Below are 25,972 nucleotides of genomic sequence, written 5' to 3'. Positions count from 1 at the left end.
GATCAAATTGGTTTAAGCCCCACAGATAGACCTGATAAAAGAGAGATTGTTAAGAGATTAAAGGAGAGAGAATTTTTATGTGATGTGCCATCCTGCAATACTGCGCAATCAAGGCAAGTCTGGAAGCTGTTTTTTGTTATAGGAATCAGCAATCGGCAAAAGGACGTAACTTGGATGGCATTACAAGGATGTTTGCCAACACGAGCTTTTTTGAATAGAAGAGGGATACGGGTTCAAGAATTTTGTCCAAGGGAGGGATGTAAGGATCCAGAGACAATTCAGCACATTTTTTGGGACTGTCCTTTTGCAAAAAAAGTTTTTACCCTTTTATCCCGGTTTTTTATTGCTCTTGTTGGGTTCCATTGCTTTGATTTTAGAAGGATATTAACAGGTCAAGATTTCAATCACTTGGAAAGGAGACGGATGAGTTGGATTATTTTTGCCAAATATAAGGAAGTTTTGTGGGATTCACGGAACCTGGTTATTTTTAAAAAGGTGTGTCTCTCTCCAATGGACTGTAAGAACATTTTTCTTGCCAGGTTGTTTTATGTTTATCTATTAGATAAGAAAAGACTCGGTGAAACAACAGCAGAAACACTTTGGAAGTACTCACAGTGGAACGATTACTGTAGGTAGGATTTTGATTATTTTTTGGTGATCGGGATTGTTTTTTTTGTTTATGGGAGATTTTTCCATATGATGATCAGGAAACTTGTTAATTGAACGAGCAGATGATGCATGCGTTAATGAGAGTTCCAATCTGAGGAAAAAGGTTCTCCCAGGGTGAGGCTCATCCATTGCACTCCGGGTGTGCTGACCCCTGCGATTTCCCCAAATGCGGGAAACTCGACTGCATAATTTGTGGTAGTGGGGGACTGCGTTCGCGCTTTCCCCTGATTTCCTATGGTCAAAGACAGAACACAAAAGATGCTCTGCTGAGCCGAAGCGATGCTTTGGAGAAAAGCTCCAAGCAGCGGGCAGACGTGGCCTTTGGCTCCCCCTTGTGGGGGAAGGATGCCACCTTCCCTGTGTCGCTGCTATGCTTTGTTTATTGTTTCTTGGTTGGTTTGAGGTTGTTGCCTTTGCTCGACACTTTGGCCCTTTTTGACCCCCCCACCCCCGGCTGGTGGGGATTGAGCAAGTCGCTTGCATCTCGTTGACTTGGTGACGACATGGCTTGCTCTGCTTGTCTGCAGGTGCAGGCGGGCATGCTCGCGGGAGGGCACCTGCAGCATCCCCATCTCACAGCCTTGGGGCTGGAGCTGGAGCTGTGAGTGGGCCGCTGGTGCGCAGCTATCTGCGGTTTGCTCCTCCTGCCCTTGAGCCTCCTCCAGCGTGCATCCTCTTGAGCGGAGATGAGTGAGTCATGAGAGGGTGCCGGCAGCTGGAGCTCGAGCTGTCTACAGCATGTTCTCAGGCCAGCGCAGCAACGTGACGCGAGGCTGGGGCGGAGCCGAGGCTCCTATATGCAAATGACTCAGGCTGCTGCTGTGCATCTTGGGCGGCTTTTGACTTGAGCTCGGCCTGCCCTGTGGGGGGTCGGAGTGGGCGTCAGCCGCGTCGGGAGCGACCGGCGCCTCCCACTCGAGGAGCCTCCGTGCGGTCTGTGCCGAACGCCACCCCCCACCCCCTCCCTTTCGGGCACGAGACTCCGCGATGTTGGGGAGCTGCGTCGGAGGGGCGCTCGTCGGGCCGGCAGGCCCCAACTCATACTTACCTGGCAGTGGTTCTCCCAGGGTGAGGCTCATCCATTGCACTCCGGGTGTGCTGACCCCTGCGATTTCCCCAAATGCGGGAAACTCGACTGCATAATTTGTGGTAGTGGGGGACTGCGTTCGCGCTTTCCCCTGATTTCCTATGGTCAAAGACAGAACACAAAAGATGCTCTGCTGAGCCGAAGCGATGCTTTGGAGAAAAGCTCCAAGCAGCGGGCAGACGTGGCCTTTGGCTCCCCCTTGTGGGGGAAGGATGCCACCTTCCCTGTGTCGCTGCTATGCTTTGTTTATTGTTTCTTGGTTGGTTTGAGGTTGTTGCCTTTGCTCGACACTTTGGCCCTTTTTGACCCCCCCACCCCCGGCTGGTGGGGATTGAGCAAGTCGCTTGCATCTCGTTGACTTGGTGACGACATGGCTTGCTCTGCTTGTCTGCAGGTGCAGGCGGGCATGCTCGCGGGAGGGCACCTGCAGCATCCCCATCTCACAGCCTTGGGGCTGGAGCTGGAGCTGTGAGTGGGCCGCTGGTGCGCAGCTATCTGCGGTTTGGTCCTCCTGCCCTTGAGCCTCCTCCAGCGTGCATCCTCTTGAGCGGAGATGAGTGAGTCATGAGAGGGTGCCGGCAGCTGGAGCTCGAGCTGTCTACAGCATGTTCTCAGGCCAGCGCAGCAACGTGACGCGAGGCTGGGGCGGAGCCGAGGCTCCTATATGCAAATGACTCAGGCTGCTGCTGTGCATCTTGGGCGGCTTTTGACTTGAGCTCGGCCTGCCCTGTGGGGGGTCGGAGTGGGCGTCAGCCGCGTCGGGAGCGACCGGCGCCTCCCACTCGAGGAGCCTCCGTGCGGTCTGTGCCGAACGCCACCCCCCACCCCCTCCCTTTCGGGCACGAGACTCCGCGATGTTGGGGAGCTGCGTCGGAGGGGCGCTCGTCGGGCCGGCGGGCCCCAACTCATACTTAGTCTAAGTTCACATTAGCGTTGCGCCGCTGTTGCGTCGGCGACGCAGCGGCGACGCAGCGGCGACGCGCCCCTATGTTTAACATAGGGGACGCGTGCGTCTTTTTGGTTGCGTTTTTCGCCACGTGCGTCGTTTCCGATGCTGGCGTCGGACGCACGAAAACGCTACAAGTTGCATTTTCTGTGCGTCCGATTTTGGTCAAAAACGACGCACGCGTCGCAAAACGCGCGCGTTTTTCGATGCGTCGCGCGTTGCGTCGCCGACGCAGGGCGGCGCAACGCTAGTGTGAACGTACCCTTACCTGGCAGGGGAGATACCATGATCACTAAGGTGGTTCTCCCAGGGTGAGGCTCATCCATTGCACTCCGGGTGTGCTGACCCCTGCGATTTCCCCAAATGCGGGAAACTCGACTGCATAATTTGTGGTCGTGGGGGACTGCGTTCGCGCTTTCCCCTGATTTCCTATGGTCAAAGACAGAACACAAAAGATGCTCTGCTGAGCCGAAGCGATGCTTTGGAGAAAAGCTCCAAGCAGCGGGCAGACGTGGCCTTTGGCTCCCCCTTGTGGGGGAAGGATGCCACCTTCCCTGTGTCGCTGCTATGCTTTGTTTATTGTTTCTTGGTTGGTTTGAGGTTGTTGCCTTTGCTCGACACTTTGGCCCTTTTTGACCCCCCCACCCCCGGCTGGTGGGGATTGAGCAAGTCGCTTGCATCTCGTTGACTTGGTGACGACATGGCTTGCTCTGCTTGTCTGCAGGTGCAGGCGGGCATGCTCGCGGGAGGGCACCTGCAGCATCCCCATCTCACAGCCTTGGGGCTGGAGCTGGAGCTGTGAGTGGGCCGCTGGTGCGCAGCTATCTGCGGTTTGGTCCTCCTGCCCTTGAGCCTCCTCCAGCGTGCATCCTCTTGAGCGGAGATGAGTGAGTCATGAGAGGGTGCCGGCAGCTGGAGCTCGAGCTGTCTACAGCATGTTCTCAGGCCAGCGCAGCAACGTGACGCGAGGCTGGGGCGGAGCCGAGGCTCCTATATGCAAATGACTCAGGCTGCTGCTGTGCATCTTGGGCGGCTTTTGACTTGAGCTCGGCCTGCCCTGTGGGGGGTCGGAGTGGGCGTCAGCCGCGTCGGGAGCGACCGGCGCCTCCCACTCGAGGAGCCTCCGTGCGGTCTGTGCCGAACGCCACCCCCCACCCCCTCCCTTTCGGGCACGAGACTCCGCGATGTTGGGGAGCTGCGTCGGAGGGGCGCTCGTCGGGCCGGCGGGCCCCAACTCATACTTACCTGGCAGGGGAGATACCATGATCACTAAGGTGGTTCTCCCAGGGTGAGGCTCATCCATTGCACTCCGGGTGTGCTGACCCCTGCGATTTCCCCAAATGCGGGAAACTCGACTGCATAATTTGTGGTAGTGGGGGACTGCGTTCGCGCTTTCCCCTGATTTCCTATGGTCAAAGACAGAACACAAAAGATGCTCTGCTGAGCCGAAGCGATGCTTTGGAGAAAAGCTCCAAGCAGCGGGCAGACGTGGCCTTTGGCTCCCCCTTGTGGGGGAAGGATGCCACCTTCCCTGTGTCGCTGCTATGCTTTGTTTATTGTTTCTTGGTTGGTTTGAGGTTGTTGCCTTTGCTCGACACTTTGGCCCTTTTTGACCCCCCCACCCCCGGCTGGTGGGGATTGAGCAAGTCGCTTGCATCTCGTTGACTTGGTGACGACATGGCTTGTTTGCAGGTGCAGGCGGGCATGCTCGCGGGAGGGCACCTGCAGCATCCCCATCTCACAGCCTTGGGGCTGGAGCTGGAGCTGTGAGTGGGCCGCTGGTGCGCAGCTATCTGCGGTTTGGTCCTCCTGCCCTTGAGCCTCCTCCAGCGTGCATCCTCTTGAGCGGAGATGAGTGAGTCATGAGAGGGTGCCGGCAGCTGGAGCTCGAGCTGTCTACAGCATGTTCTCAGGCCAGCGCAGCAACGTGACGCGAGGCTGGGGCGGAGCCGAGGCTCCTATATGCAAATGACTCAGGCTGCTGCTGTGCATCTTGGGCGGCTTTTGACTTGAGCTCGGCCTGCCCTGTGGGGGGTCGGAGTGGGCGTCAGCCGCGTCGGGAGCGACCGGCGCCTCCCACTCGAGGAGCCTCCGTGCGGTCTGTGCCGAACGCCACCCCCCACCCCCTCCCTTTCGGGCACGAGACTCCGCGATGTTGGGGAGCTGCGTCGGAGGGGCGCTCGTCGGGCCGGCGGGCCCCAACTCATACTTACCTGGCAGGGGAGATACCATGATCACTAAGGTGGTTCTCCCAGGGTGAGGCTCATCCATTGCACTCCGGGTGTGCTGACCCCTGCGATTTCCCCAAATGCGGGAAACTCGACTGCATAATTTGTGGTAGTGGGGGACTGCGTTCGCGCTTTCCCCTGATTTCCTATGGTCAAAGACAGAACACAAAAGATGCTCTGCTGAGCCGAAGCGATGCTTTGGAGAAAAGCTCCAAGCAGCGGGCAGACGTGGCCTTTGGCTCCCCCTTGTGGGGGAAGGATGCCACCTTCCCTGTGTCGCTGCTATGCTTTGTTTATTGTTTCTTGGTTGGTTTGAGGTTGTTGCCTTTGCTCGACACTTTGGCCCTTTTTGACCCCCCCACCCCCGGCTGGTGGGGATTGAGCAAGTCGCTTGCATCTCGTTGACTTGGTGACGACATGGCTTGCTCTGCTTGTCTGCAGGTGCAGGCGGGCATGCTCGCGGGAGGGCACCTGCAGCATCCCCATCTCACAGCCTTGGGGCTGGAGCTGGAGCTGTGAGTGGGCCGCTGGTGCGCAGCTATCTGCGGTTTGGTCCTCCTGCCCTTGAGCCTCCTCCAGCGTGCATCCTCTTGAGCGGAGATGAGTGAGTCATGAGAGGGTGCCGGCAGCTGGAGCTCGAGCTGTCTACAGCATGTTCTCAGGCCAGCGCAGCAACGTGACGCGAGGCTGGGGCGGAGCCGAGGCTCCTATATGCAAATGACTCAGGCTGCTGCTGTGCATCTTGGGCGGCTTTTGACTTGAGCTCGGCCTGCCCTGTGGGGGGTCGGAGTGGGCGTCAGCCGCGTCGGGAGCGACCGGCGCCTCCCACTCGAGGAGCCTCCGTGCGGTCTGTGCCGAACGCCACCCCCCACCCCCTCCCTTTCGGGCACGAGACTCCGCGATGTTGGGGAGCTGCGTCGGAGGGGCGCTCGTCGGGCCGGCGGGCCCCAACTCATACTTACCTGGCAGGGGAGATACCATGATCACTAAGGTGGTTCTCCCAGGGTGAGGCTCATCCATTGCACTCCGGGTGTGCTGACCCCTGCGATTTCCCCAAATGCGGGAAACTCGACTGCATAATTTGTGGTAGTGGGGGACTGCGTTCGCGCTTTCCCCTGATTTCCTATGGTCAAAGACAGAACACAAAAGATGCTCTGCTGAGCCGAAGCGATGCTTTGGAGAAAAGCTCCAAGCAGCGGGCAGACGTGGCCTTTGGCTCCCCCTTGTGGGGGAAGGATGCCACCTTCCCTGTGTCGCTGCTATGCTTTGTTTATTGTTTCTTGGTTGGTTTGAGGTTGTTGCCTTTGCTCGACACTTTGGCCCTTTTTGACCCCCCCACCCCCGGCTGGTGGGGATTGAGCAAGTCGCTTGCATCTCGTTGACTTGGTGACGACATGGCTTGCTCTGCTTGTCTGCAGGTGCAGGCGGGCATGCTCGCGGGAGGGCACCTGCAGCATCCCCATCTCACAGCCTTGGGGCTGGAGCTGGAGCTGTGAGTGGGCCGCTGGTGCGCAGCTATCTGCGGTTTGGTCCTCCTGCCCTTGAGCCTCCTCCAGCGTGCATCCTCTTGAGCGGAGATGAGTGAGTCATGAGAGGGTGCCGGCAGCTGGAGCTCGAGCTGTCTACAGCATGTTCTCAGGCCAGCGCAGCAACGTGACGCGAGGCTGGGGCGGAGCCGAGGCTCCTATATGCAAATGACTCAGGCTGCTGCTGTGCATCTTGGGCGGCTTTTGACTTGAGCTCGGCCTGCCCTGTGGGGGGTCGGAGTGGGCGTCAGCCGCGTCGGGAGCGACCGGCGCCTCCCACTCGAGGAGCCTCCGTGCGGTCTGTGCCGAACGCCACCCCCCACCCCCTCCCTTTCGGGCACGAGACTCCGCGATGTTGGGGAGCTGCGTCGGAGGGGCGCTCGTCGGGCCGGCGGGCCCCAACTCATACTTACCTGGCAGGGGAGATACCATGATCACTAAGGTGGTTCTCCCAGGGTGAGGCTCATCCATTGCACTCCGGGTGTGCTGACCCCTGCGATTTCCCCAAATGCGGGAAACTCGACTGCATAATTTGTGGTAGTGGGGGACTGCGTTCGCGCTTTCCCCTGATTTCCTATGGTCAAAGACAGAACACAAAAGATGCTCTGCTGAGCCGAAGCGATGCTTTGGAGAAAAGCTCCAAGCAGCGGGCAGACGTGGCCTTTGGCTCCCCCTTGTGGGGGAAGGATGCCACCTTCCCTGTGTCGCTGCTATGCTTTGTTTATTGTTTCTTGGTTGGTTTGAGGTTGTTGCCTTTGCTCGACACTTTGGCCCTTTTTGACCCCCCCACCCCCGGCTGGTGGGGATTGAGCAAGTCGCTTGCATCTCGTTGACTTGGTGACGACATGGCTTGCTCTGCTTGTCTGCAGGTGCAGGCGGGCATGCTCGCGGGAGGGCACCTGCAGCATCCCCATCTCACAGCCTTGGGGCTGGAGCTGGAGCTGTGAGTGGGCCGCTGGTGCGCAGCTATCTGCGGTTTGGTCCTCCTGCCCTTGAGCCTCCTCCAGCGTGCATCCTCTTGAGCGGAGATGAGTGAGTCATGAGAGGGTGCCGGCAGCTGGAGCTCGAGCTGTCTACAGCATGTTCTCAGGCCAGCGCAGCAACGTGACGCGAGGCTGGGGCGGAGCCGAGGCTCCTATATGCAAATGACTCAGGCTGCTGCTGTGCATCTTGGGCGGCTTTTGACTTGAGCTCGGCCTGCCCTGTGGGGGGTCGGAGTGGGCGTTAGCCGCGTCGGGAGCGACCGGCGCCTCCCACTCGAGGAGCCTCCGTGCGGTCTGTGCCGAACGCCACCCCCCACCCCCTCCCTTTCGGGCACGAGACTCCGCGATGTTGGGGAGCTGCGTCGGAGGGGCGCTCGTCGGGCCGGCGGGCCCCAACTCATACTTACCTGGCAGGGGAGATACCATGATCACTAAGGTGGTTCTCCCAGGGTGAGGCTCATCCATTGCACTCCGGGTGTGCTGACCCCTGCGATTTCCCCAAATGCGGGAAACTCGACTGCATAATTTGTGGTAGTGGGGGACTGCGTTCGCGCTTTCCCCTGATTTCCTATGGTCAAAGACAGAACACAAAAGATGCTCTGCTGAGCCGAAGCGATGCTTTGGAGAAAAGCTCCAAGCAGCGGGCAGACGTGGCCTTTGGCTCCCCCTTGTGGGGAAAGGATGCCACCTTCCCTGTGTCGCTGCTATGCTTTGTTTATTGTTTCTTGGTTGGTTTGAGGTTGTTGCCTTTGCTCGACACTTTGGCCCTTTTTGACCCCCCCACCCCCGGCTGGTGGGGATTGAGCAAGTCGCTTGCATCTCGTTGACTTGGTGACGACATGGCTTGCTCTGCTTGTCTGCAGGTGCAGGCGGGCATGCTCGCGGGAGGGCACCTGCAGCATCCCCATCTCACAGCCTTGGGGCTGGAGCTGGAGCTGTGAGTGGGCCGCTGGTGCGCAGCTATCTGCGGTTTGGTCCTCCTGCCCTTGAGCCTCCTCCAGCGTGCATCCTCTTGAGCGGAGATGAGTGAGTCATGAGAGGGTGCCGGCAGCTGGAGCTCGAGCTGTCTACAGCATGTTCTCAGGCCAGCGCAGCAACGTGACGCGAGGCTGGGGCGGAGCCGAGGCTCCTATATGCAAATGACTCAGGCTGCTGCTGTGCATCTTGGGCGGCTTTTGACTTGAGCTCGGCCTGCCCTGTGGGGGGTCGGAGTGGGCGTCAGCCGCGTCGGGAGCGACCGGCGCCTCCCACTCGAGGAGCCTCCGTGCGGTCTGTGCCGAACGCCACCCCCCACCCCCTCCCTTTCAGGCACGAGACTCCGCGATGTTGGGGAGCTGCGTCGGAGGGGCGCTCGTCGGGCCGGCGGGCCCCAACTCATACTTACCTGGCAGGGGAGATACCATGATCACTAAGGTGGTTCTCCCAGGGTGAGGCTCATCCGTTGCACTCCGGGTGTGCTGACCCCTGCGATTTCCCCAAATGCGGGAAACTCGACTGCATAATTTGTGGTAGTGGGGGACTGCGTTCGCGCTTTCCCCTGATTTCCTATGGTCAAAGACAGAACACAAAAGATGCTCTGCTGAGCCGAAGCGATGCTTTGGAGAAAAGCTCCAAGCAGCGGGCAGACGTGGCCTTTGGCTCCCCCTTGTGGGGGAAGGATGCCACCTTCCCTGTGTCGCTGCTATGCTTTGTTTATTGTTTCTTGGTTGGTTTGAGGTTGTTGCCTTTGCTCGACACTTTGGCCCTTTTTGACCCCCCCACCCCCGGCTGGTGGGGATTGAGCAAGTCGCTTGCATCTCGTTGACTTGGTGACGACATGGCTTGCTCGGCTTGTCTGCAGGTGCAGGCGGGCATGCTCGCGGGAGGGCACCTGCAGCATCCCCATCTCACAGCCTTGGGGCTGGAGCTGGAGCTGTGAGTGGGCCGCTGGTGCGCAGCTATCTGCGGTTTGGTCCTCCTGCCCTTGAGCCTCCTCCAGCGTGCATCCTCTTGAGCGGAGATGAGTGAGTCATGAGAGGGTGCCGGCAGCTGGAGCTCGAGCTGTCTACAGCATGTTCTCAGGCCAGCGCAGCAACGTGACGCGAGGCTGGGGCGGAGCCGAGGCTCCTATATGCAAATGACTCAGGCTGCTGCTGTGCATCTTGGGCGGCTTTTGACTTGAGCTCGGCCTGCCCTGTGGGGGGTCGGAGTGGGCGTCAGCCGCGTCGGGAGCGACCGGCGCCTCCCACTCGAGGAGCCTCCGTGCGGTCTGTGCCGAACGCCACCCCCCACCCCCTCCCTTTCGGGCACGAGACTCCGCGATGTTGGGGAGCTGCGTCGGAGGGGCGCTCGTCGGGCCGGCGGGCCCCAACTCATACTTACCTGGCAGGGGAGATACCATGATCACTAAGGTGGTTCTCCCAGGGTGAGGCTCATCCATTGCACTCCGGGTGTGCTGACCCCTGCGATTTCCCCAAATGCGGGAAACTCGACTGCATAATTTGTGGTAGTGGGGGACTGCGTTCGCGCTTTCCCCTGATTTCCTATGGTCAAAGACAGAACACAAAAGATGCTCTGCTGAGCCGAAGCGATGCTTTGGAGAAAAGCTCCAAGCAGCGGGCAGACGTGGCCTTTGGCTCCCCCTTGTGGGGGAAGGATGCCACCTTCCCTGTGTCGCTGCTATGCTTTGTTTATTGTTTCTTGGTTGGTTTGAGGTTGTTGCCTTTGCTCGACACTTTGGCCCTTTTTGACCCCCCCACCCCCGGCTGGTGGGGATTGAGCAAGTCGCTTGCATCTCGTTGACTTGGTGACGACATGGCTTGCTCGGCTTGTCTGCAGGTGCAGGCGGGCATGCTCGCGGGAGGGCACCTGCAGCATCCCCATCTCACAGCCTTGGGGCTGGAGCTGGAGCTGTGAGTGGGCCGCTGGTGCACAGCTATCTGCGGTTTGGTCCTCCTGCCCTTGAGCCTCCTCCAGCGTGCATCCTCTTGAGCGGAGATGAGTGAGTCATGAGAGGGTGCCGGCAGCTGGAGCTCGAGCTGTCTACAGCATGTTCTCAGGCCAGCGCAGCAACGTGACGCGAGGCTGGGGCGGAGCCGAGGCTCCTATATGCAAATGACTCAGGCTGCTGCTGTGCATCTTGGGCGGCTTTTGACTTGAGCTCGGCCTGCCCTGTGGGGGGTCGGAGTGGGCGTCAGCCGCGTCGGGAGCGACCGGCGCCTCCCACTCGAGGAGCCTCCGTGCGGTCTGTGCCGAACGCCACCCCCCACCCCCTCCCTTTCGGGCACGAGACTCCGCGATGTTGGGGAGCTGCGTCGGAGGGGCGCTCGTCGGGCCGGCGGGCCCCAACTCATACTTACCTGGCAGGGGAGATACCATGATCACTAAGGTGGTTCTCCCAGGGTGAGGCTCATCCATTGCACTCCGGGTGTGCTGACCCCTGCGATTTCCCCAAATGCGGGAAACTCGACTGCATAATTTGTGGTAGTGGGGGACTGCGTTCGCGCTTTCCCCTGATTTCCTATGGTCAAAGACAGAACACAAAAGATGCTCTGCTGAGCCGAAGCGATGCTTTGGAGAAAAGCTCCAAGCAGCGGGCAGACGTGGCCTTTGGCTCCCCCTTGTGGGGGAAGGATGCCACCTTCCCTGTGTCGCTGCTATGCTTTGTTTATTGTTTCTTGGTTGGTTTGAGGTTGTTGCCTTTGCTCGACACTTTGGCCCTTTTTGACCCCCCCACCCCCGGCTGGTGGGGATTGAGCAAGTCGCTTGCATCTCGTTGACTTGGTGACGACATGGCTTGCTCTGCTTGTCTGCAGGTGCAGGCGGGCATGCTCGCGGGAGGGCACCTGCAGCATCCCCATCTCACAGCCTTGGGGCTGGAGCTGGAGCTGTGAGTGGGCCGCTGGTGCGCAGCTATCTGCGGTTTGGTCCTCCTGCCCTTGAGCCTCCTCCAGCGTGCATCCTCTTGAGCGGAGATGAGTGAGTCATGAGAGGGTGCCGGCAGCTGGAGCTCGAGCTGTCTACAGCATGTTCTCAGGCCAGCGCAGCAACGTGACGCGAGGCTGGGGCGGAGCCGAGGCTCCTATATGCAAATGACTCAGGCTGCTGCTGTGCATCTTGGGCGGCTTTTGACTTGAGCTCGGCCTGCCCTGTGGGGGGTCGGAGTGGGCGTCAGCCGCGTCGGGAGCGACCGGCGCCTCCCACTCGAGGAGCCTCCGTGCGGTCTGTGCCGAACGCCACCCCCCACCCCCTCCCTTTCGGGCACGAGACTCCGCGATGTTGGGGAGCTGCGTCGGAGGGGCGCTCGTCGGGCCGGCGGGCCCCAACTCATACTTACCTGGCAGGGGAGATACCATGATCACTAAGGTGGTTCTCCCAGGGTGAGGCTCATCCATTGCACTCCGGGTGTGCTGACCCCTGCGATTTCCCCAAATGCGGGAAACTCGACTGCATAATTTGTGGTAGTGGGGGACTGCGTTCGCGCTTTCCCCTGATTTCCTATGGTCAAAGACAGAACATAAAAGATGCTCTGCTGAGCCGAAGCGATGCTTTGGAGAAAAGCTCCAAGCAGCGGGCAGACGTGGCCTTTGGCTCCCCCTTGTGGGGGAAGGATGCCACCTTCCCTGTGTCGCTGCTATGCTTTGTTTATTGTTTCTTGGTTGGTTTGAGGTTGTTGCCTTTGCTCGACACTTTGGCCCTTTTTGACCCCCCCACCCCCGGCTGGTGGGGATTGAGCAAGTCGCTTGCATCTCGTTGACTTGGTGACGACATGGCTTGCTCTGCTTGTCTGCAGGTGCAGGCGGGCATGCTCGCGGGAGGGCACCTGCAGCATCCCCATCTCACAGCCTTGGGGCTGGAGCTGGAGCTGTGAGTGGGCCGCTGGTGCGCAGCTATCTGCGGTTTGGTCCTCCTGCCCTTGAGCCTCCTCCAGCGTGCATCCTCTTGAGCGGAGATGAGTGAGTCATGAGAGGGTGCCGGCAGCTGGAGCTCGAGCTGTCTACAGCATGTTCTCAGGCCAGCGCAGCAACGTGACGCGAGGCTGGGGCGGAGCCGAGGCTCCTATATGCAAATGACTCAGGCTGCTGCTGTGCATCTTGGGCGGCTTTTGACTTGAGCTCGGCCTGCCCTGTGGGGGGTCGGAGTGGGCGTCAGCCGCGTCGGGAGCGACCGGCGCCTCCCACTCGAGGAGCCTCCGTGCGGTCTGTGCCGAACGCCACCCCCCACCCCCTCCCTTTCGGGCACGAGACTCCGCGATGTTGGGGAGCTGCGTCGGAGGGGCGCTCGTCGGGCCGGCGGGCCCCAACTCATACTTACCTGGCAGGGGAGATACCATGATCACTAAGGTGGTTCTCCCAGGGTGAGGCTCATCCATTGCACTCCGGGTGTGCTGACCCCTGCGATTTCCCCAAATGCGGGAAACTCGACTGCATAATTTGTGGTAGTGGGGGACTGCGTTCGCGCTTTCCCCTGATTTCCTATGGTCAAAGACAGAACACAAAAGATGCTCTGCTGAGCCGAAGCGATGCTTTGGAGAAAAGCTCCAAGCAGCGGGCAGACGTGGTCTTTGGCTCCCCCTTGTGGGGGAAGGATGCCACCTTCCCTGTGTCGCTGCTATGCTTTGTTTATTGTTTCTTGGTTGGTTTGAGGTTGTTGCCTTTGCTCGACACTTTTGCCCTTTTTGACCCCCCCACCCCCGGCTGGTGGGGATTGAGCAAGTCGCTTGCATCTCGTTGACTTGGTGACGACATGGCTTGCTCTGCTTGTCTGCAGGTGCAGGCGGGCATGCTCGCGGGAGGGCACCTGCAGCATCCCCATCTCACAGCCTTGGGGCTGGAGCTGGAGCTGTGAGTGGGCCGCTGGTGCGCAGCTATCTGCGGTTTGGTCCTCCTGCCCTTGAGCCTCCTCCAGCGTGCATCCTCTTGAGCGGAGATGAGTGAGTCATGAGAGGGTGCCGGCAGCTGGAGCTCGAGCTGTCTACAGCATGTTCTCAGGCCAGCGCAGCAACGTGACGCGAGGCTGGGGTGGAGCCGAGGCTCCTATATGCAAATGACTCAGGCTGCTGCTGTGCATCTTGGGCGGCTTTTGACTTGAGCTCGGCCTGCCCTGTGGGGGGTCGGAGTGGGCGTCAGCCGCGTCGGGAGCGACCGGCGCCTCCCACTCGAGGAGCCTCCGTGCGGTCTGTGCCGAACGCCACCCCCCACCCCCTCCCTTTCGGGCACGAGACTCCGCGATGTTGGGGAGCTGCGTCGGAGGGGCGCTCGTCGGGCCGGCGGGCCCCAACTCATACTTACCTGGCAGGGGAGATACCATGATCACTAAGGTGGTTCTCCCAGGGTGAGGCTCATCCATTGCACTCCGGGTGTGCTGACCCCTGCGATTTCCCCAAATGCGGGAAACTCGACTGCATAATTTGTGGTAGTGGGGGACTGCGTTCGCGCTTTCCCCTGATTTCCTATGGTCAAAGACAGAACACAAAAGATGCTCTGCTGAGCCGAAGCGATGCTTTGGAGAAAAGCTCCAAGCAGCGGGCAGACGTGGCCTTTGGCTCCCCCTTGTGGGGGAAGGATGCCACCTTCCCTGTGTCGCTGCTATGCTTTGTTTATTGTTTCTTGGTTGGTTTGAGGTTGTTGCCTTTGCTCGACACTTTGGCCCTTTTTGACCCCCCCACCCCCGGCTGGTGGGGATTGAGCAAGTCGCTTGCATCTCGTTGACTTGGTGACGACATGGCTTGCTCTGCTTGTCTGCAGGTGCAGGCGGGCATGCTCGCGGGAGGGCACCTGCAGCATCCCCATCTCACAGCCTTGGGGCTGGAGCTGGAGCTGTGAGTGGGCCGCTGGTGCGCAGCTATCTGCGGTTTGGTCCTCCTGCCCTTGAGCCTCCTCCAGCGTGCATCCTCTTGAGCGGAGATGAGTGAGTCATGAGAGGGTGCCGGCAGCTGGAGCTCGAGCTGTCTACAGCATGTTCTCAGGCCAGCGCAGCAACGTGACGCGAGGCTGGGGCGGAGCCGAGGCTCCTATATGCAAATGACTCAGGCTGCTGCTGTGCATCTTGGGCGGCTTTTGACTTGAGCTCGGCCTGCCCTGTGGGGGTCGGAGTGGGCGTCAGCCGCGTCGGGAGCGACCGGCGCCTCCCACTCGAGGAGCCTCCGTGCGGTCTGTGCCGAACGCCACCCCCCACCCCCTCCCTTTCGGGCACGAGACTCCGCGATGTTGGGGAGCTGCGTCGGAGGGGCGCTCGTCGGGCCGGCGGGCCCCAACTCATACTTACCTGGTAGGGGAGATACCATGATCACTAAGGTGGTTCTCCCAGGGTGAGGCTCATCCATTGCACTCCGGGTGTGCTGACCCCTGCGATTTCCCCAAATGCGGGAAACTCGACTGCATAATTTGTGGTAGTGGGGGACTGCGTTCGCGCTTTCCCCTGATTTCCTATGGTCAAAGACAGAACACAAAAGATGCTCTGCTGAGCCGAAGCGATGCTTTGGAGAAAAGCTCCAAGCAGCGGGCAGACGTGGCCTTTGGCTCCCCCTTGTGGGGGAAGGATGCCACCTTCCCTGTGTCGCTGCTATGCTTTGTTTATTGTTTCTTGGTTGGTTTGAGGTTGTTGCCTTTGCTCGACACTTTGGCCCTTTTTGACCCCCCCACCCCCGGCTGGTGGGGATTGAGCAAGTCGCTTGCATCTCGTTGACTTGGTGACGACATGGCTTGCTCTGCTTGTCTGCAGGTGCAGGCGGGCATGCTCGCGGGAGGGCACCTGCAGCATCCCCATCTCACAGCCTTGGGGCTGGAGCTGGAGCTGTGAGTGGGCCGCTGGTGCGCAGCTATCTGCGGTTTGGTCCTCCTGCCCTTGAGCCTCCTCCAGCGTGCATCCTCTTGAGCGGAGATGAGTGAGTCATGAGAGGGTGCCGGCAGCTGGAGCTCGAGCTGTCTACAGCATGTTCTCAGGCCAGCGCAGCAACGTGACGCGAGGCTGGGGCGGAGCCGAGGCTCCTATATGCAAATGACTCAGGCTGCTGCTGTGCATCTTGGGCGGCTTTTGACTTGAGCTCGGCCTGCCCTGTGGGGGGTCGGAGTGGGCGTCAGCCGTGTCGGGAGCGACCGGCGCCTCCCACTCGAGGAGCCTCCGTGCGGTCTGTGCCGAACGCCACCCCCCACCCCCTCCCTTTCGGGCACGAGACTCCGCGATGTTGGGGAGCTGCGTCGGAGGGGCGCTCGTCGGGCCGGCGGGCCCCAACTCATACTTACCTGGCAGGGGAGATACCATGATCACTAAGGTGGTTCTCCCAGGGTGAGGCTCATCCATTGCACTCCGGGTGTGCTGACCCCTGCGATTTCCCCAAATGCGGGAAACTCGACTGCATAATTTGTGGTAGTGGGGGACTGCGTTCGCGCTTTCCCCTGATTTCCTATGGTCAAAGACAGAACACAAAAGATGCTCTGCTGAGCCGAAGCGATGCTTTGGAGAAAAGCTCCAAGCAGCGGGCAGACGTGGCCTTTGGCTCCCCCTTGTGGGGGAAGGATGCCACCTTCCCTGTGTCGCTGCTATGCTTTGTTTATTGTTTCTTGGTTGGTTTGAGGTTGTTGCCTTTGCTCGACACTTTGGCCCTTTTTGACCCCCCCACCCCCGGCTGGTGGGGATTGAGCAAGTCGCTTGCATCTCGTTGACTTGGTGACGACATGGCTTGCTCTGCTTGTCTGCAGGTGCAGGCGGGCATGCTCGCGGGAGGGCACCTGCAGCATCCCCATCTCACAGCCTTGGGGCTGGAGCTGGAGCTGTGAGTGGGCCGCTGGTGCGCAGCTATCTGCGGTTTGGTCCTCCTGCCCTTGAGCCTCCTCCAGCGTGCATCCTCTTGAGCGGAGATGAGTGAGTCATGTGAGGGTGCCGGCAGCTGGAGCTCGAGCTGTCTACAGCATGTTCTCAGGCCAGCGCAGCAACGTGACGCGAGGCTGGGGCGGAGCCGAGGCTCCTATATGCAAATGACTCAGGCTGCTGCTGTGCATCTTGGGCGGCTTTTGACTTGAGCTCGGCCTGCCCTGTGGGGGGTCGGAGTGGGCGTCAGCCGCGTCGGGAGCGACCGGCGCCTCCCACTCGAGGAGCCTCCGTGCGGTCTGTGCCGAACGCCACCCCCCACCCCCTCCCTTTCGGGCACGAGACTCCGCGATGTTGGGGAGCTGCGTCGGAGGGGCGCTCGTCGGGCCGGCGGGCCCCAACTCATACTTACCTGGCAGGGGAGATACCATGATCACTAAGGTGGTTCTCCCAGGGTGAGGCTCATCCATTGCACTCCGGGTGTGCTGACCCCTGCGATTTCCCCAAATGCGGGAAACTCGACTGCATAATTTGTGGTAGTGGGGGACTGCGTTCGCGCTTTCCCCTGATTTCCTATGGTCAAAGACAGAACACAAAAGATGCTCTGCTGAGCCGAAGCGATGCTTTGGAGAAAAGCTCCAAGCAGCGGGCAGACGTGGCCTTTGGCTCCCCCTTGTGGGGGAAGGATGCCACCTTCCCTGTGTCGCTGCTATGCTTTGTTTATTGTTTCTTGGTTGGTTTGAGGTTGTTGCCTTTGCTCGACACTTTGGCCCTTTTTGACCCCCCCACCCCCGGCTGGTGGGGATTGAGCAAGTCGCTTGCATCTCGTTGACTTGGTGACGACATGGCTTGCTCTGCTTGTCTGCAGGTGCAGGCGGGCATGCTCGCGGGAGGGCACCTGCAGCATCCCCATCTCACAGCCTTGGGGCTGGAGCTGGAGCTGTGAGTGGGCCGCTGGTGCGCAGCTATCTGCGGTTTGGTCCTCCTGCCCTTGAGCCTCCTCCAGCGTGCATCCTCTTGAGCGGAGATGAGTGAGTCATGAGAGGGTGCAGGCAGCTGGAGCTCGAGCTGTCTACAGCATGTTCTCAGGCCAGCGCAGCAACGTGACGCGAGGCTGGGGCGGAGCCGAGGCTCCTATATGCAAATGACTCAGGCTGCTGCTGTGCATCTTGGGCGGCTTTTGACTTGAGCTCGGCCTGCCCTGTGGGGGTCGGAGTGGGCGTCAGCCGCGTCGGGAGCGACCGGCGCCTCCCACTCGAGGAGCCTCCGTGCGGTCTGTGCCGAACGCCACCCCCCACCCCCTCCCTTTCGGGCACGAGACTCCGCGATGTTGGGGAGCTGCGTCGGAGGGGCGCTCGTCGGGCCGGCGGGCCCTAACTCATACTTACCTGGCAGGGGAGATACCATTCTCTCTGGGTGAGTATCGCTTCTCAGCCTTCTGACGGGCAGCAGTGGTGGGAGACTACTTCTGTTTCTTGTTGGTTGGCGGTTGCGATCGGGGTTCCCCTTGTGGGGCCCTGGTGTGCGATAGAGTGGCGACTGTGTTTATCTGCTACGAAAATGGTGGAGAAGGCACGTGGATTAGAGGACTCTGTCCGTCTACAAGTCCTGTCTGGACATGAGGAAGAAATTGGCCTGGACCAAATTTGCATGGATGTCTTGAAGAACATAAGAAGCCTTAAGGTAACAGATGTATTGGCACTGCAGGATTTTCAAAAGCAGGGAATTTATGATATCACGTTTGTTTCCTTGGGTATATGTCAGAAAGTCTACATGGAGCTGGTGCGGATGAAGGAGAAGAAAGAAGTGGAATGCCTGGAGTTTATTGTTGTGGAGCCCCTTTTTCAACAGACTTACAAGTATGTTGTGGTACATATGTATAATCCCAAGGTTCCAGATGATACCGTAACCCATTTTTTGAGAAGATACTGTTATGAAGTCAAATTCCTGGGGAAGATGAAAAATAGGCATAACTATTATAATGGCAAAAGAAGATACTTGGTGAAATTAATTCCTGATGCAACAGCCATTGGGGGGGCTCTGAGCATTCCTGCACAATTTTCAATTGGGGGGGAGAGGGGTTTTTGTTTCTACACTGGACAAATTGAATATTGTAGAAAGTGTCATATGTACGGACATGTGCAGAAAAAATGCCCGGTGCAAGGAATTGTTTGTAAGAATTGTGGGAAGCCCGGCCACATGGTGGATAGTTGCCCTGAGGCAAAGGTGTGTGATTTGTGTGGGTTGGAAGGTCACTTTGCCAGGAAATGTAGATTGTGGACTCAGATTCCTAAGTCCTATGCGGAGGCAACTAGTGGTCACTGGGGAAATAAGAGTGATGGTAAGAGTGGTGAGCATGAAAGCGCTAAGAATGAGAAAAGTGAGTTTGGTGGAAAAGGCAAACCTGAGCATCGTGCTGGTGTGATAGTTTCAAATGCAGCTAAAGAGCAAAGAAGTCAGAAACAAAATGGTGGAAGTAAAGTGAGCCATGCTGGATCTAAGATGGAGGATGGAGGGCGGGGCCAGGAAGGGGGAAAAGATTTTCAGAGCTCTCCTATAGTTGATCTGGGCGAGGCCAAGAATGCAATGGAGACTGTGTCTGAAGGACAGGGCCTTGGTGGTGAATTTGCATATGCTAATGCAGGCGTATGTGTGGACCCTGTAGTGGGGGAGGGAGATGGGGAAGGAATGGAGTTTCAGGAGGAGGAGGAGGAGGAGGATTCAGATCGGACGCTCACTCCTGGGCAGAGGGATGGGGGGACTAGTAGTAGTGATGAAAGTGTTTTTGAGGATGGTGATGATGATGATGATGATGATGGGGAGGATGAGGAAGAGGATGAGGAAATAGCTTCCTCGCTCAGTAAAAAGAGTAGAATGGAGGGGTGTTGGTCTGGTGGGCAGGGAGATCCTGTCTCTCCAAGGCCAGGTGTTTCTAACAGGGGCTCGGATCCTGAGTCGCCTGATATATGTAGAAAGGTGGATAGTAGGAATACTCCTTTCTCTGAATCATGATGGAGAATGTATGGTGGAAAATAATTTTTTTTGCCATGATGAGTTTATGTGTTGCTTCCCTGAATGTGCGAGGGATCAGTTCTTCTATCAGGAGAGCAGGTATATTAGATTATATGGAGAGGGTGAATGCTGACATTATATGTCTACAAGAATGTGCAATAAAAGCCTCACCGCATGCAAGTGAATGGAGCAGGGGGCAGTCTTTTTGGTCTCCTTGTACAGACAATAAAAATGAGGGGGTTGGCATACTATTGAAAAATAATAATTTAAAAGTATTACAGTTTAAAATTATCATACCTGGAAGATGTTTGTTTTTGTTATTAGATTTCTTAGGTCACCGGGTAAGGGTTTTTAATATTTATGCCCCTGCGGACAAGAAAGCACGGGTGTCCTTTTTGGAGTCGGTAAAGTGGTTTCTGCCAGGTAGAGATTTTTCTATAATAGCAGGTGATTTTAATTGCATTAGATCTGCAAATGATCGTAAGAGCTCTGCGGAATTCAGGACGGATGTGACTTCCAATATGTTGAATCAAGTGGTGCAGGATTTACGCTACACGGATGTGGGTTTGATGGTTCGGCCGAATGAAAACAAGTTTACATTTGTGGCGGACAGTGGGCGTTGTAGTTCCCGGATCGATTATGTGTTTGTGTCTGAAGGGATCAAAGTTACCAAATGTAATCATGTGACAAACACTTTTTCTGATCATAAGATGGTAACGGTGGATCTGTGTATTGTTGAGTCCCTTGCTTTTGGCAAGGGGCTCTGGAAGCTAAATGTAAGCCTGCTGGAAGAAGAGGAGGTGAGAAGTGGTTTTAAAAACGTGTTTACATTCTGTGTGTCTGAACAGCACCGTTTTAAAAATCTGCTGGAATGGTGGGATTGGGCAAAGGAGAAATTTGCATATTATTTTAAAGGGGTGTGTTTTAAAAGAGCAAAAGCCAAAAGAGATCAAGAGGAAGCAATAATTTCTAAGATGGAAGCGCTTTATAAGTTTAAAAGAGCTGGGATGGAGGTGGATAATGAGATTGCTGATTTGAAGGAGGATTTTAAAAAAACACTAATTGAAAAAGGGAAATCTATTGTCTTTAAAGCAAAAATACAGCACATGGAAGAAGATGAGCAATGTACAAGATATTTTTTTAAGAAATGTTTTAAGCCTAAAGGGGTTTTTAAGTCTGTTTTTACTCCTGCAGGTGAGAAGTCTGGGGAGGAAATGATTAATGGTATTCATTCTTTTTATAAAACCCTTTTTTCGAATGACAGCAGAGCCAGTGATGCAGAAATCAATGATTATTGTAATATTTTGACTGATAATATTCCTGAAGAAAAGGTGTCTTTTCTAAGTGATGGGCTCAAAAAGGATGAAGTGAGGCGTGCTGTGGATGGACTGGCGAAAGGGAAGACACCTGGCTGTGATGGCCTTCCTGTGGAATTTTATGTAGTATTTTGGGACATTTTAGGTGTGGAATTTTATCGGGTGGTGGAATATGTTTTTACTCATGCGGTTCTGTCTGACTCTATGCGTAGAGGGATCGTCACTTTGATACATAAGAAGGGTGATGTGAGAGAAATTAAAAACTGGAGACCAATAACTTTGCTCAATTGTGATTACAAGATTATTTCCAAAATTGTGGCAAGTAGATTGAGTGAAGTAATAATGGACATGGTGGGTGAATACCAAGCATGTGCAGTGCCAGGTAGGAGAATATCGGACAACTTGTTGCTTTTAAGGGACTTAATTTATTACGCTAATTTTAATAAGAACCCCCTTCTTGTACAGTCAGTTGACCTGGAAAAAGCTTTTGATAAAGTTTCACATAGATTTTTGTTTGCTGCACTTAGACACCTTGGGATCCCCACTAAATTATTGAACATTATTAAGTCTTTTTATTGTGGAGTTAGTAGTCAGCTCTTAATTAATGGTCACGTGAGTTCTAGTTTTAATATTCTATCTGGCGTTAGGCAAGGGTGCCCTTTGTCTCCTATTCTTTTTATTTGCGTAGTAGAAGCTCTTTTAAAAAGTGTGCAAGTCGATAAGTGTGTGGATGGTGCCTTTGTCCCTGGAGGAATGGGGGGTCCTGTGAAATCATTAAGTTACATGGATGACATTGCTTTTATTTGTGGTTCGCAAGCTGAGCTTAATAGGATAAATCTTCATGTAAGAATTTTTTGTTGTGTGGCTGGAATGGCTGTAAATTGGAGTAAGTGTCAGTTTTGCAACTTTGGAAGGCAGGTGGATGTTAGTGTGGTGGGAGTAGAAAGAAAAGAAGAGATAGAGGTCCTCGGTGTTATCTTTGAAAAGGAACTTAAAGGGAAGAAGAGTCTGAGGATCCTGGAAAATAAAACAGAACAGAAACTGAATTATTGGAAATTAAGGAACTTGTCTCTGAGAGGGAAGGTACTTATCGTGAAGTCAGTGATCCTTCCATTACTGCTATATACTGCTCTGATATTTCCGCCTGCGAGTTTATGGACTAAGAGAGTTACAAGGAAACTGTTTACCTTTTTTTGGGGGTCAAAGATGGAAAAATTAAGGAGAGAAAAAGTGATGCTTTCTGTGGAAATGGGGGGCTGTGGCTTTCCAAATATGGAAAGGTTTTTAAAGATGCACTATTTGTTGAATATTTATAGACTTTCCCAGAGTAAAAGTAAGGCTGCAGACATGTGCAGGTTTTTGGCAGGATGGCTGTTTCAGAAATGGAGCTGGTGTGAGAAGGATTTGAGGAAGCCGGTCGCGTTTGTGGTTCCGTCTTTTTATGTAGTACTTAAGTCCTTCTATGATCAAATTGGTTTAAGCCCCACAGATAGACCTGATAAAAGAGAGATTGTTAAGAGATTAAAGGAGAGAGAATTTTTATGTGATGTGCCATCCTGCAATACTGCGCAATCAAGGCAAGTCTGGAAGCTGTTTTTTGTTATAGGAATCAGCAATCGGCAAAAGGACGTAACTTGGATGGCATTACAAGGATGTTTGCCAACACGAGCTTTTTTGAATAGAAGAGGGATACGGGTTCAAGAATTTTGTCCAAGGGAGGGATGTAAGGATCCAGAGACAATTCAGCACATTTTTTGGGACTGTCCTTTTGCAAAAAAAGTTTTTACCCTTTTATCCCGGTTTTTTATTGCTCTTGTTGGGTTCCATTGCTTTGATTTTAGAAGGATATTAACAGGTCAAGATTTCAATCACTTGGAAAGGAGACGGATGAGTTGGATTATTTTTGCCATATATAAGGAAGTTTTGTGGGATTCACGGAACCTGGTTATTTTTAAAAAGGTGTGTCTCTCTCCAATGGACTGTAAGAACATTTTTCTTGCCAGGTTGTTTTATGTTTATCTTTTAGATAAGAAAAGACTCGGTGAAACAACAGCAGAAACACTTTGGAAGTACTCACAGTGGAATGATTACTGTAGGTAGGATTTTGATTATTTTTTGGTGATCGGGATTGTTTTTTTTGTTTATGGGAGATTTTTCCATATGATGATCAGGAAACTTGTTAACTGAACGAGCAGATGATGCATGCGTTAATGAGAGTTCCAATCTGAGGAAAAAGGTTCTCCCAGGGTGAGGCTCATCCATTGCACTCCGGGTGTGCTGACCCCTGCGATTTCCCCAAATGCGGGAAACTCGACTGCATAATTTGTGGTAGTGGGGGACTGCGTTCGCGCTTTCCCCTGATTTCCTATGGTCAAAGACAGAACACAAAAGATGCTCTGCTGAGCCGAAGCGATGCTTTGGAGAAAAGCTCCAAGCAGCGGGCAGACGTGGCCTTTGGCTCCCCCTTGTGGGGGAAGGATGCCACCTTCCCTGTGTCGCTGCTATGCTTTGTTTATTGTTTCTTGGTTGGTTTGAGGTTGTTGCCTTTGCTCGACACTTTGGCCCTTTTTGACCCCCCCACCCCCGGCTGGTGGGGATTGAGCAAGTCGCTTGCATCTCGTTGACTTGGTGACGACATGGCTTGCTCTGCTTGTCTGCAGGTGCAGGCGGGCATGCTCGCGGGAGGGCACCTGCAGCATCCCCATCTCACAGCCTTGGGGCTGGAGCTGGAGCTGTGAGTGGGCCGCTGGTGCGCAGCTATCTGCGGTTTGGTCCTCCTGCCCTTGAGCCTCCTCCAGCGTGCATCCTCTTGAGCGGAGATGAGTGAGTCATGAGAGGGTGCCGGCAGCTGGAGCTCGAGCTGTCTACAGCATGTTCTCAGGCCAGCGCAGCAACGTGACGCGAGGCTGGGGCGGAGCCGAGGCTCCTATATGCAAATGACTCAGGCTGCTGCTGTGCATCTTGGGCGGCTTTTGACTTGAGCTCGGCCTGCCCTGTGGGGGGTCGGAGTGGGCGTCAGCCGCGTCGGGAGCGACCGGCGCCTCCCACTCGAGGAGCCTCCGTGCGGTCTGTGCCGAACGCCACCCCCCACCCCCTCCCTTTCGGGCACGAGACTCCGCGATGTTGGGGAGCTGCGTCGGAGGGGCGCTCGTCGGGCCGGCGGGCCCCAACTCATACTTACCTGGCAGGGGAGATACCATTCTCTCTGGGTGAGTATTGCTTCTCAGCCTTCTGACGGGCAGCAGTGGTGGGAGACTACTTCTGTTTCTTGTTGGTTGGCGGTTGCGATCGGGGTTCCCCTTGTGGGGCCCTGGTGTGCGATAGAGTGGCGACTGTGTTTATCTGCTACGAAAATGGTGGAGAAGGCACGTGGATTAGAGGACTCTGTCCGTCTACAAGTCCTGTCTGGACATGAGGAAGAAATTGGCCTGGACCAAATTTGCATGGATGTCTTGAAGAACATAAGAAGCCTTAAGGTAACAGATGTATTGGCACTGCAGGATTTTCAAAAGCAGGGAATTTATGATATCACGTTTGTTTCCTTGGGTATATGTCAGAAAGTCTACATGGAGCTGGTGCGGATGAAGGAGAAGAAAGAAGTGGAATGCCTGGAGTTTATTGTTGTGGAGCCCCTTTTTCAACAGACTTACAAGTATGTTGTGGTACATATGTATAATCCCAAGGTTCCAGATGATACCGTAACCCATTTTTTGAGAAGATACTGTTATGAAGTCAAATTCCTGGGGAAGATGAAAAATAGGCATAACTATTATAATGGCAAAAGAAGATACTTGGTGAAATTAATTCCTGATGCAACAGCCATTGGGGGGGCTCTGAGCATTCCTGCACAATTTTCAATTGGGGGGGAGAGGGGTTTTTGTTTCTACACTGGACAAATTGAATATTGTAGAAAGTGTCATATGTACGGACATGTGCAGAAAGAATGCCCGGTGCAAGGAATTGTTTGTAAGAATTGTGGGAAGCCCGGCCACATGGTGGATAGTTGCCCTGAGGCAAAGGTGTGTGATTTGTGTGGGTTGGAAGGTCACTTTGCCAGGAAATGTAGATTGTGGACTCAGATTCCTAAGTCCTATGCGGAGGCAACTAGTGGTCACTGGGGAAATAAGAGTGATGGTAAGAGTGGTGAGCATGAAAGCGCTAAGAATGAGAAAAGTGAGTTTGGTGGAAAAGGCAAACCTGAGCATCGTGCTGGTGTGATAGTTTCAAATGCAGCTAAAGAGCAAAGAAGTCAGAAACAAAATGGTGGAAGTAAAGTGAGCCATGCTGGATCTAAGATGGAGGATGGAGGGCGGGGCCAGGAAGGGGGAAAAGATTTTCAGAGCTCTCCTATAGTTGATCTGGGCGAGGCCAAGAATGCAATGGAGACTGTGTCTGAAGGACAGGGCCTTGGTGGTGAATTTGCATATGCTAATGCAGGCGTATGTGTGGACCCTGTAGTGGGGGAGGGAGATGGGGAAGGAATGGAGTTTCAGGAGGAGGAGGAGGAGGAGGATTCAGATCGGACGCTCACTCCTGGGCAGAGGGATGGGGGGACTAGTAGTAGTGATGAAAGTGTTTTTGAGGATGGTGATGATGATGATGATGATGATGGGGAGGATGAGGAAGAGGATGAGGAAATAGCTTCCTCGCTCACTAAAAAGAGTAGAATGGAGGGGTGTTGGTCTGGTGGGCAGGGAGATCCTGTCTCTCCAAGGCCAGGTGTTTCTAACAGGGGCTCGGATCCTGAGTCGCCTGATATATGTAGAAAGGTGGATAGTAGGAATACTCCTTTCTCTGAATCATGATGGAGAATGTATGGTGGAAAATAATTTTTTTTGCCATGATGAGTTTATGTGTTGCTTCCCTGAATGTGCGAGGGATCAGTTCTTCTATCAGGAGAGCAGGTATATTAGATTATATGGAGAGGGTGAATGCTGACATTATATGTCTACAAGAATGTGCAATAAAAGCCTCACCGCATGCAAGTGAATGGAGCAGGGGGCAGTCTTTTTGGTCTCCTTGTACAGACAATAAAAATGAGGGGGTTGGCATACTATTGAAAAATAATAATTTAAAAGTATTACAGTTTAAAATTATCATACCTGGAAGATGTTTGTTTTTGTTATTAGATTTCTTAGGTCACCGGGTAAGGGTTTTTAATATTTATGCCCCTGCGGACAAGAAAGCACGGGTGTCCTTTTTGGAGTCGGTAAAGTGGTTTCTGCCAGGTAGAGATTTTTCTATAATAGCAGGTGATTTTAATTGCATTAGATCTGCAAATGATCGTAAGAGCTCTGCGGAATTCAGGACGGATGTGACTTCCAATATGTTGAATCAAGTGGTGCAGGATTTACGCTACACGGATGTGGGTTTGATGGTTCGGCCGAATGAAAACAAGTTTACATTTGTGGCGGACAG

General features: G+C 55.1%; 15 non-coding genes and 3 pseudogenes across 15 annotated transcripts; all 18 read left to right on the top strand.

Moving 5' to 3' along the window:
* Positions 1-716: 716 nt before the first annotated feature.
* Positions 717-896, top strand: LOC138660419 (U1 spliceosomal RNA; annotated as a pseudogene).
* An 813-nt stretch (positions 897-1,709) lies between these two features.
* On the top strand, positions 1,710-1,850 carry LOC138660392 (U1 spliceosomal RNA; annotated as a pseudogene).
* Positions 1,851-2,962: 1,112 nt separating this feature from the next.
* Positions 2,963-3,126, top strand: LOC138660387 (U1 spliceosomal RNA). The gene has a single exon (XR_011317836.1). It is a non-coding gene; the product is annotated as a U1 spliceosomal RNA (small nuclear RNA).
* An 813-nt stretch (positions 3,127-3,939) lies between these two features.
* LOC138660239 (U1 spliceosomal RNA) lies at positions 3,940-4,103 on the top strand. Its single transcript, XR_011317708.1, has one exon. It is a non-coding gene; the product is annotated as a U1 spliceosomal RNA (small nuclear RNA).
* An 804-nt stretch (positions 4,104-4,907) lies between these two features.
* On the top strand, positions 4,908-5,071 carry LOC138660237 (U1 spliceosomal RNA). The gene has a single exon (XR_011317707.1). It is a non-coding gene; the product is annotated as a U1 spliceosomal RNA (small nuclear RNA).
* An 813-nt stretch (positions 5,072-5,884) lies between these two features.
* Positions 5,885-6,048, top strand: LOC138660236 (U1 spliceosomal RNA). Its single transcript, XR_011317706.1, has one exon. It is a non-coding gene; the product is annotated as a U1 spliceosomal RNA (small nuclear RNA).
* Positions 6,049-6,861: 813 nt separating this feature from the next.
* Positions 6,862-7,025, top strand: LOC138660235 (U1 spliceosomal RNA). Its single transcript, XR_011317705.1, has one exon. It is a non-coding gene; the product is annotated as a U1 spliceosomal RNA (small nuclear RNA).
* An 813-nt stretch (positions 7,026-7,838) lies between these two features.
* LOC138660234 (U1 spliceosomal RNA) lies at positions 7,839-8,002 on the top strand. The gene has a single exon (XR_011317704.1). It is a non-coding gene; the product is annotated as a U1 spliceosomal RNA (small nuclear RNA).
* Positions 8,003-8,815: 813 nt separating this feature from the next.
* On the top strand, positions 8,816-8,979 carry LOC138660361 (U1 spliceosomal RNA). The gene has a single exon (XR_011317814.1). It is a non-coding gene; the product is annotated as a U1 spliceosomal RNA (small nuclear RNA).
* An 813-nt stretch (positions 8,980-9,792) lies between these two features.
* LOC138660233 (U1 spliceosomal RNA) lies at positions 9,793-9,956 on the top strand. The gene has a single exon (XR_011317703.1). It is a non-coding gene; the product is annotated as a U1 spliceosomal RNA (small nuclear RNA).
* An 813-nt stretch (positions 9,957-10,769) lies between these two features.
* Positions 10,770-10,933, top strand: LOC138660232 (U1 spliceosomal RNA). Its single transcript, XR_011317702.1, has one exon. It is a non-coding gene; the product is annotated as a U1 spliceosomal RNA (small nuclear RNA).
* Positions 10,934-11,746: 813 nt separating this feature from the next.
* On the top strand, positions 11,747-11,910 carry LOC138660231 (U1 spliceosomal RNA). Its single transcript, XR_011317701.1, has one exon. It is a non-coding gene; the product is annotated as a U1 spliceosomal RNA (small nuclear RNA).
* An 813-nt stretch (positions 11,911-12,723) lies between these two features.
* Positions 12,724-12,887, top strand: LOC138660230 (U1 spliceosomal RNA). The gene has a single exon (XR_011317700.1). It is a non-coding gene; the product is annotated as a U1 spliceosomal RNA (small nuclear RNA).
* Positions 12,888-13,700: 813 nt separating this feature from the next.
* LOC138660229 (U1 spliceosomal RNA) lies at positions 13,701-13,864 on the top strand. The gene has a single exon (XR_011317699.1). It is a non-coding gene; the product is annotated as a U1 spliceosomal RNA (small nuclear RNA).
* An 812-nt stretch (positions 13,865-14,676) lies between these two features.
* On the top strand, positions 14,677-14,840 carry LOC138660362 (U1 spliceosomal RNA). Its single transcript, XR_011317815.1, has one exon. It is a non-coding gene; the product is annotated as a U1 spliceosomal RNA (small nuclear RNA).
* Positions 14,841-15,653: 813 nt separating this feature from the next.
* Positions 15,654-15,817, top strand: LOC138660228 (U1 spliceosomal RNA). Its single transcript, XR_011317698.1, has one exon. It is a non-coding gene; the product is annotated as a U1 spliceosomal RNA (small nuclear RNA).
* An 813-nt stretch (positions 15,818-16,630) lies between these two features.
* On the top strand, positions 16,631-16,794 carry LOC138660225 (U1 spliceosomal RNA). The gene has a single exon (XR_011317697.1). It is a non-coding gene; the product is annotated as a U1 spliceosomal RNA (small nuclear RNA).
* Positions 16,795-22,734: 5,940 nt separating this feature from the next.
* Positions 22,735-22,914, top strand: LOC138660397 (U1 spliceosomal RNA; annotated as a pseudogene).
* The last annotated feature ends 3,058 nt before the right edge of the window (positions 22,915-25,972 follow it).

This window comes from Ranitomeya imitator, chromosome 1, assembly GCF_032444005.1.
Source record: "Ranitomeya imitator isolate aRanImi1 chromosome 1, aRanImi1.pri, whole genome shotgun sequence".
Lineage (NCBI taxonomy): Eukaryota > Metazoa > Chordata > Amphibia > Anura > Dendrobatidae > Ranitomeya > Ranitomeya imitator.
Note: the sequence above shows the minus strand (reverse complement) of the source record. Positions and strands in the feature narration are given on the sequence as shown.